Raw genomic sequence first — 10888 nt, forward strand, 5'->3', positions numbered from 1 at the left:
TGAGAGGAAGATATTGAGGGAGTACCATTTTTATATTAGTGATGATCATATTCTATAGAGTTTATACATGGTTTTTTTTACTATTTTATGGCAATTTTGCTAATAGGAGCATACCATATCACCAACACATCATTTGGTTAGACAATTATGCATCTCAATTCAAGAATTCATAGATGTTCTATTGGTTGAGAAGGATGCACTTGTCTAGAATTCAATATATATAAAATTTCATAGAGGCTGGTCATGGAAAGGGAGAGCACAATGGTGTAGAAGAATGCATCAAAAGAGACTTAGCTCATGAAGAATTGAAGTACACAAAGATAGAGCAACATTGACAGACACAAAATCCATCATCCAGTGGTGTAATGATACAATGAGTCCAAGTAAGGAAGGTGAGTCTATTGTTCATAGATTGTCTTGGTTGATAAATAATACTAACATTTCACCATATGAAGATTATTGCATAGTGGTAGGATCAAGTGAGTTGCAATCTTTTAGAAGCTCTAATGTAGGTTCATGGAGTACCCACACACATCATGTTTTTTACCATCATATGCAAAGGAAAATTGGGATGAGTGTGAATCAACTAAATGGATGGACAAATGGGATATATGGGTTTTAGACCCAATTGACACCTAACATCCCCAACGAGCACTAGAAATGGTAGAAATGGATTCATCCATTGACTTTGACCACTTGTCTAATATAGTGAAACCTAGTAATATATATCTATTTACATTCAATATGTAACTTTATAACTTTTACCTAAGTATTTCCTAAATTAATGAGTACATTATGTACATTTATCACTATAGGCCACATTTTTGTTGATATTAAACCTAAAGACAATGAAGGAGGGATAGATTATTATTTATGTCATTGTGTCTAGGCAAAAAAAATATGGATCACTTGATTACAGATGTGGTTGTTCTAATCAGTATATGGCTTAGACGATATTCTATGAAGAACCCTAACTTGTGGTTATTCAAGGATTGGAAAATAGAGAGGAATATTCTTCATTATTTGAACCTTGTTCTCATGTCAAATGTTCACTTGATCAAATATGGAATAAAACCACATAATAAGACTCTTTGGAAGGTTCCTAAGTTAGACCATGAGGAAATACTTGAGACAATAAAATGTAGAGCAGATCTATCTTGTTCATTAGATTGAATATAATTACAAAAGCATTTGATATAACATTTATATTTGATATTTATTTTGTGAAAGATTGGAGGTTTTCTTTCTTAGCTCTTTCCTATCGATGCCTTTCATAGCTAAGTTGTACATAAAAATAATATCATTAATATAAAGATTATAATATTATTTTCTACTTGAAATATTTGTTGACTTATCTTAAATTAGATTCATTATTTTCTAGCTAAAAAATTTGTTGACTTTTCTTAAATTAGATCCAATCTTGCAATCAGAAAATTTTAGATTATTCAGTCTTCATTTTATATTTTATTTTAAACTACACATTTCTTCTTTGTTACTTCCTCATCCCATCCCATTGATCGCTTGAACATTCTCAGTCACCCCAGATGGAATTGACCCTAAGAGTCAATAAATGCCATAGGGTAACTATCTTTGACATGGCATATCTCAGAGCTCATAAGAGGTATGAATGCAATGTCAAGTGCTACAAGACTATTTTTTCAACATCTACAATAATATCTCTCTTTTCAGAGTCTCATCTCTAGCTTGATTTCGCGGCCCCATCTTGTGTGATGTTGAAACTTGTAGTGTTAGCTAATACAAAGTCATCAACTGGTGAATCTCTCTAACCATTCATCATGGGATCAAACTGTCAAGTTTTTTATCTCCAAGTGGTTGGGTAAACTCTAGTCCCAATCTCATCTTGTCGCATTGACCACTCAAACATTCTTAGGCATGCCGAATGGAATTGACCCTGAGAGTCACTAAATGCCATAGGGAAATGATCTTTGACAAAGCATATCTCAGAGCTAATGTAAGGTATGGATGTAATGTTGGGTGCTACAGGATCATTTTGTTGAAACCTATAATAACCTCTTTTACTTTTTGGACTTTTGATTCCATTTTGATTTTGTAGCCCCATCTCGAGTGATGTTGAAACTTGTAGTGTTGGCCAGTACAAAGTTGCCAACTAGTGAATCTCTCTAATCATTCATCATGGGATTGAATTTTCTTCTCCATTATCTCCAAGTTGTTGAGTAAAATCTAGTCCTAATCTCATCTCACCCTATTGATCGCTTGAGCGTTCTTGAGCACATCAGATGGAATTTGATCCCGAGAGTCACTAAATATCATAGGGCAGTGATCTTTGATAGGGCATATCTTAGAGCTAATGTAAGGTATGGATAAAATGTCAGGTGTTACAAGATTGTGTTGTCAAAAACTATAATAATTTCTCTCTCTTTTTGGATTTTAGATTTTGTAGCCCCATCCCGAGTGATACTAAAACTTGTAGTAGTGGCCAATACAAAATTGTCAACTGGTGAATCTCTCTAATTGTTCATCATGACATTGAATTGTCTACTTCATTAGCTCATAATGGATCGGTAAATCCTAGTCCTAAGATCATCCCACCGTGTTGATCACTTGAACTTTCTCAGGCATGACGGACAGAATTGACTTTGAGAGTCACTAGATGCCATTGGTAAATGATCTTTGATGGGGCATATCTCAGAGCTTGTCTAAGGTATGGATGCAATCTATGATGCTATAGGATCATTTTTTTGACACCTACAATAACCTCTCTCTCTTTTTGGATTTTTGATTCCATTTTGATTTTGTGGCCCCATCTCAAGTAATGTTGAAGTTTGTAGTGTTGGCTAGTATAGAGTCACCAACTAGTGAATCTCTCTAACCATTCATTGTGGGATCAAACTATTCACTCCATTATCTCCATTTGGTTAGGTATTTACCCTAATCCCAACCTTATCCTTCCCCATTAATCGCTCCAACATTCTTGGGCACGCCCAAAGGAATCAACCTTGACAGTCACTAAATGTCATAGGGAAATGATTTTTGACAAGACATATCTTAGAGCTTGTGTGAGTTATGGATGCAATGTTTGGTGTTATAGGATTGTGTTGTTGACACCAACAATAACCTCTCTCACCTTTTCGATTTTCAATTTCATTTTGATTTTACGCCCCCATCTCGGGTGATGTTGAAACTTGTAGTGTTGGCCAGTACAAAGTTGCCAACTAGTGAATCTCTCTATTTGTTCATCGTGGGATCAAAATGTCTACTCCATTATCTCCAAGTGGCCAAGTAATCCCTAGTCTCAAGTTCATACTACCTCATTGATCACTCAAACATTCTTGGTCATGCTAAATAGAATTGACCCTGAGAGTCAGTAAATGCCATAGGGTAGCAATCTTTGATGGGGAATATCTCAGAGCTCTTGCGAGGTATGGATTAATTATTTGGTTTCAAAAGATTCTATTTTTGAAACCTATAATAACCTCTCTCTTTTTTTATTTTTGATATCATTATGATTTTGTGGCCCCATCTCAGGTAATGTTAAAACTTGTAGTATTGGGTAGTACAAAGTTTCCAACTGGTGAATCTCTCTAATAGTTTGTCGTGACATTGAACTATCTTCTTCATTATCTCTGAGTGGCTAGGTAAACCCTATTCCCAACCTCATTCCATCCCATTGATCACTTGAATGGTCTCGGGCACGTTAGAAAAAATTGACCCTAAGAGTCACTAAATGCCATAGGGAAGCGATCTTTGATGGGACATATTGTGGAGCATGTGCGAGATATGGATGCAATGTTAGATGCTATAGAATTTTTTTTGACTCCTACAATAACCTCTCTTTCTTTTTGGATTTTTTATTCCACTTTGATTTTGTGGCCCTATCTCGAGTGATGCAGAAACTTGTAGTATTGACCATTGATGTAAATTGTTTAGAATTCTAGGAGGTCCTATTCAAATAGTTATAAATTTGACCTAATTGACCTAAATGATAAAATTACTTTTTCATTGCATTCTAGATGTTAGAGACTTGTTATGTTTTTTATTTGAGCTTATGATGAATCCATTTGATTAGATTTTGAACGCGATTCCAACTGTGATTTATGATGTTTTGCTGGTGTCAAGAAATGCAAATGGATTGGTACCCTTGTTTGGAATGTTATAACTCTAAATCTATGATAGGTGAGATCAATTGGATTGTATCATTTCTTTCTACTCTAAAAATTCTATATTTTTTCTAGTTTGCAAGTCTTGACGAATCTGTCTACACACCTTCCTAGGTCCATTCCATTTGTGAAAATCACTTTTTTCTAGTGTTCCCAATTTTGTAAATCTGAGTAGCCTACTTTGACCATTTGCCAAATATGCCCAATTATTTTTCATGAGCCCAAATCACATATTTTTATTCTCCTTGTGACAATGAACTAGTGCCCTATTTTTTGTGCCCCAAGTGTCAATTTGGCCTGTTTTTGAAGCTAAAATTGAATGCATTTTATGGTTTTCTGACTTGTTTGCTTGCATACGGTTCTAAGAAGGCAACTTTGATAGACAATATCTTTTGATTGAGAATTCTTCATGAGATGAGATTTTATAGGATAAGAGATTTTTGAACAAAGAGTTATCATGTTTGATTTTAGGGCTAGTTAGGTGTTCTGGTTAGTTTTTAAGGCCATTCAAAGGACCCCTTGGCATGAAATTGTAATTGGTAGGAAAGAATGAAATGAGTTTTAAAATGTGCAATCAATGATCAATTTTATTTTCGACCACTGAAGTGAATTAAGGAACATCAGTATAAAGGATTAGGTGTTTAAGTTTGAATTTTTTTTTAGCTGGACCCACTTTGAGGCCTCGCTTATTTCATCAAATTGATAAGATATTGTGGGGTTTGAGATGATCAAAAGGTATTTGAAGGAGTTTTCTCATGAAGGAATTATAAAATAAAGGGATTATTTTATAAAATTTCTCCACCACATTTCTCACAGCATTCTAACCAAGTTTGATAAAGGCATTATGCCAAGGGAATATAATGTTCATTCTTATGAAATAGGTGGAAAAGAATAGAACAAAAATAAATGTGTAGGAATCCTCCTACCAGTCAAACAAAATCAAGTAGACACTTCTATTATTGAAATCAAATTTTTCTTGCATAGAAGAAGTCCCATTTACAAGTACCAAATTTACATCTTGGAGAAGAATGTAGATGTTTGAAGGTGAAATTACAATGGTGGCTCACATGTTTTCTGTTTCCAACAAAAACTGTCTCTCGCACCCAGTTCAAATTGGAGAAAAGGTTGTAGTTATAAAGTTCATGTGAATGTGAAAGAAGGAAGGTGTTTGGAGAGGAAAATCTAGGTACAAGAAGCTAAAACACCATGCATATTAACATGTCAAAGTAATCAACAAAACTTCAAAACCATTTTGAAAGTTAATACATTGTTCAGGCATATAAGGAGTCACTTTTATGCACTCACTACCAAACATCAGGTACTTTGAAATCAAGTATGACATAAAATAGTTTGAAGATCTCAATCAATAACAAAATGAAAGATGGTTGTTGTTTGAAGCTATGAAAGGAAGCTGTGGTTTGAGTTTGATATGTATGCGAGAACAAAGCAAAAGCACTCCCACAACACGAGAAGAAGAGTGAACCTCCATATATGAGGGAGATGACTGGTGGAGCAAAGTCCATGTTGGGCATGGACATAGAAAGAAAAAAGCATTCAAATAGAAAAAGAGCACCCATGTTAAGTTCTAGAATGACAAGTGAAGGGAGATGACAAGCATCTACAACAAAGGCAATGTCCACACAAGAGGGGAGAAATCCATGAGTAGGAAAATTGGCATTAAGGATCAGACCACCTATGTTTAAAGACTTTCAAAGCATCCACAGTTGGAGAAAATTGTAGCAGCATGGCACAACAAAGAAATGCAAAACTTCATGTTGAATATCCCATATGAGGCCTTCTCCCATTTTTTCCACTCTAGCCCCAATGGGTTGACACATTATCTTAGGAGACACCATGAGAAGGAGGTGCAAGTATAGTAAAAGAAAAGTAAGTGTTTTAATCCCACATTGGGTGGGCAGCTTGATATTCATGTGTTTAAATACTAAAGTACTGTTACCTTTAGTTGTCTTTGAGACAAGACTTTTAAAGCCAAAGAAACTCTTCATGTGGGGCCCATGGCTGACTAGGAGGAAATTTTGAACGGACATGCATATCAAGATGATGATTAGACATGTATAGAAAAACTAACAAGTGACAAGTGGCAATCTAACGGTGAACCTATCAGTGACACATGGCAGAGGTTTTGAGCTTGGTATATATTTTGAAGTGGCCACATTAGGGAACAATGACACGTGGTGGAAGGTCACTATGTTGCTGGTGACATGGTGGTAATAAGATGGCATAGCGACAGGCCACCATGTGGCAAAGTTGATGATGTGGTGCAATTCCCAAAGCATGACACATGGAATCTAACCAGTGATGTGGTAGTAAGCAGACCAAATGAACTAGATCACACCATGTGGCAGAATAGACAGTTGTTGCCATGTCGCCAAGGAAAGATGCAAGGGGGATAAGCATGGAAACATGGTGATCTAATAAGAGGTTGTCACGTGGCAGTGGGCCCAGAAAGACATAATAGAACAAGGACCATTCTAGTAGTGCCCTATGGCACTCAGGTGGTGGAGGTAGATGACTATGCAGAGACAAACCAATTTGGTGGTGACACGTGTCTAATCGGTCAAACCTAGTTTTACCTAGATTGAAAATGGAAGGAAACTAAAAAAAACTTAGAAAATAAATTTTTAATTATTTTCCTCTAGAAAATCATGTATAGGTCTTTCTAAATCAAAAGGATTATATCCTAAAGTTTTAATTTAAGGAGATTTTAAATTTTTGAAAAAATGAGATGCAGACCTACTAAGCAGTCTAGGAGCCTAATCTTCAAATTGAGATTCTAAGCATTTCTGGTAAGTAGATATAGCACTATTATATATTGCCAAAACTAGGAGAGAATGAGTTTTTCATTTTTGGATTTTTTTTTTCCATAGGAAGCCATTGGTTCAAGTTATTCAAGGTTTTTTCTCAGGTATCTATTTTTTAGTTTCATTCAATTAGGATAGTTTAAATTTGATTTCCAATGAAATGGTGAACTAGATGAACATAAGAGGTAGTTTGAATGCAGTTGGCAGTATCTTTTGTCATCTCCAAGTCATTTCAGTGGATGGATTATCAGTATTTTAGATATTTTGGCAAAAAAAGGGTTTTCATCATTTAGAAGAGATATTTGTAGTTTGTCATAGAACAATGATGAGAATCATATCAAATTTCAGTTATAGAAAGATGAGAGATATTTTAAAATAGCAGGGAATGAAGATTCAAGTGGAAACATGTCACTTCGAGATCAATTCTACAATTTCATTCTTTTCCTATATCTTTCTCTTTCTGATTCAGTGAGGGTTCCAATCTAGAGTTTTCTTAGTATTATGAGACTAGGGTTCCAGTTTTGGAGAAGGTTTCTCATGGCTATGATACCATTTCTATTCAACATTTCCCTTGTATGAACAATAGTAGTTAAGCTAATATAGATTGTTCTGATCTATTTAGTGGTTTTATGAGTTGTTTATATGCATCTTGAATGTATAGTTTCAAAGAAATGAATACAATTATGCAAGAATCTTCTAGTTCCATTCTGATTCTTGTCTCCTATCTCTATAATCTATAATGTATTGAGGTTTAGGAACAAAGAACTTAGACCCATTTGCATGTCTATAAGGTTGGATGTCTTGTATGTTTTTTTGTTGGAATAAAGAGCCAAGTAAATGCTTGATGTATTCAATAGGGTTGCTGGTTATTTGAGAAGGATATTCATGAGAATAAGGTCTTTATGAACACTGATGTATGATTCAAAAAGTGATAAGATAGATCTGATATATTGTTGTATGCTATATGTCAATGGTATCATAGATGTATGTGTGTGATTCATAGAATTTCTCAATAGATAAGGAACTAATTAGCAATAGAATCAACTTATTCTTACTATTTCATATTTGGGGATTTTCTAAAAACAACATTATAATCATCCATTTCCCTTTTTGGATAAGAACTAAAAAGATGCCCTCACTTAGCTTATAAATTTCTCAGGTCATGTCATTAGCTATTTCATATCTATGATCTTTGCATAAGTACAAAAAAAAAAGGTTTTAATCTTCTTTGTATAGATTTAGTCAATGCTTTTAATATTGGTACCATATGAAGAATCTAATAGGTCCACCCACCTAGGTTTAGTAGAGTCTAAAGTAGAAGAAGGGTCTAACCTTATAGTTGGCTTGGTGTCTAAAAGGATATGTTGTAGATGGGAAGTAGCTACCCTTAGATGTATTATGTTCTCATTGGGGTAATTTGAAACTGTAATGTTTCAAAACACCAACAAGCTGCAAAGCTATCCTTTCTAGAGAATAAGGGTCCAATACTAAGTGTTGGAAATACAATGGGGGGGGGGGGGGGGGGGGGGGTGAATTATTCCTTCAAAATTTTATAATTTACCACACATCCATCTCATAATTTGTACGTAAATTGAAATAGCTAGCTAAACATATTCATCCATAACATGAAAGCAAATAACATTCGACACATTTATGTGACAAGATATTTGGTTACCCAAAAAACCTCCAATGAGAAGGTAAAATTGCGGTGGGGATGACACCCACAAATCTTCACTACAACAATTGTAAAGTGTATCCATTGAGGATTACAATGTTTGATCATAAACTATGATCTACCCTGTGAAAGGTTTGCCCTATTAAAGGCTTACAAGATTGTTAGATTTTACCCCATTAAAGGATTTCAACACCCTATTAGAAGTGTGCTTGATTAAAGGAATTAAACTTACAATGAAGTAAGGACCCTATTAAAGGATTTAGAATATCCTATTAGGACTACTCTATTAAGAGATTTAACTAATTCACCTGTTAGAATGTCTCAGCAATGATCCTATGATTAGCAATCTATTGCTAGATAAAAGATCACCTCTTTGCATGTATCCTTGATCCTCTTTGATCATATGTGTCACTTTTTTCCTCTAACTCCTTTCCTCTATACTCCTTTAGCTAATTCTACAATGTATAACTCAATTCACAACTCCTTAGCCACCATGAACGCTCTGTTTGCATATGCAAACTTCTCTCTTCATACATTTCATTATTTTAGGGTTTGTCTTCCTTAAGAAGACTTAGGTTACTTAGGGTTAGGTATGAATCAATGATTTTGATTCACCCATTTTGCCACTTAATCCACCCCTTTCACTGATTGGTTGCATGTATTGTGTAGGGATCCTCACTATAAATTCAATCTTATCATCTAGAATTGCAAAATAATCCTTAAGTCAGCTGAAAAATGGTTTACATAGAATTTTGTACCATTAAAAACAACTACGTCCAAAACTATTTTAGCACTTGATTTCTTTGATGCTTTACATCCCCTATATCATCAATGATGTAACTTATCCTCTGAATGAATCGACATCCATTGATCACTCAATATACGAATCACTCAACATCAAGTGTTTGCTTGACACTTGAGTGACTTGACACATATTGCATATCTCACTCTGCATATACTATCTAACAACTTATGCTCAACATACATTACTTGTTCAGCATGAACTAAGTTCTATCTTCTAGATGACTTAAGCGTATTGTCACTCATATGTCAAAACTAATCTAAGATTAACAATATGCATAGTACATTCCTGACCAGTCACCAAAAACTAACAATCTCCCACTTGGAGATTGATTAGGCTCCACATGAGTCAATGATCTCCCACTTGGAGACTAATCTTGTAGTAGCTTCTTGATGTATACATGGTAGGTATTGCTCTTGAGGCTTGTGATTATAGGTTACATATTGGATATGTTGATTTTGTGAGATTCACTTGGTATACCTTTAGAGGTATGGATAGTTTGGTGGGTTAGCACTTATTGTGGGTGCTATTTTTGTTATGGATATTTGATAGCTATAAATACATGTGATTACCTTTGGATCAAGTGTTTGTGTTGGACATTTTAGTTGGTACAATCTTTTATGATTATTATGTATAAGTTGGGTGGCTTTCTCTTTGGATGACTTCTATGCATGTCCAATGGTAGTGGCATAATAGGAGGTGACTTAATTCATATTCAATATGTTAGATACTTTGATTTTGTCATGGGTACCTAGATGGAGCACATGGTGTACTTTCATTTATGATGGTGGATGTTTTAGGAGTGATTATTCCCTTATTTATTTATATGGCTATAGATTGACCCTATACAATGTATACACCAACTGGGAAATTATTGAGACTATGTATTACACACATTATATAATATAATTTTTATCTTGTATTATTTTATTTTCTTATGTAATAATGTAGCTAGGAACATCTAGATGGATGTGAAACATGGGGAGATCCCCATAGGATATTCCTGATAAGATGTATTGTAACATTGTGATAATATTAAAAGAAGGAGGGGAGTAGTGTAGAGCAAGGAGGAATTTTGAACAGGATTTCAAGTGGGAATACTGCCAAGCTGGGCAATGCAACTATTCTATGGGCCTCGAGTAGGACAAGGCCAAGGGAAAGGGGGATGCAATAGAAGATGGGGACCCACATAATTTTTAGCCGAACCTAGTAGAAAAGATTATCTCTATTCTGTTACCAAGGAAATTAGGAGGAGGGACCCCAAGGGCTTGGGGAAGATGGAATAATCTATTCGGAGTCAAACCATTAAGTAAATCCTCTTTCCCTAAGATCAATAATAAATCTGATAAGGATAAGGGGATTTTTGCCTTAGCAGTTCCCATTGAAATTATTGACCATAACATTCCAGGTGTTGCTACCCTGGCGGGAAAATTTATTGGCCCTTGACCAA

Source organism: Cupressus sempervirens, chromosome 1 (assembly GCF_028749045.1).
Source record: "Cupressus sempervirens isolate cs-2001-9-10 chromosome 1, ASM2874904v1, whole genome shotgun sequence".
NCBI classification, from domain to species: Eukaryota; Viridiplantae; Streptophyta; class Pinopsida; order Cupressales; family Cupressaceae; genus Cupressus; species Cupressus sempervirens.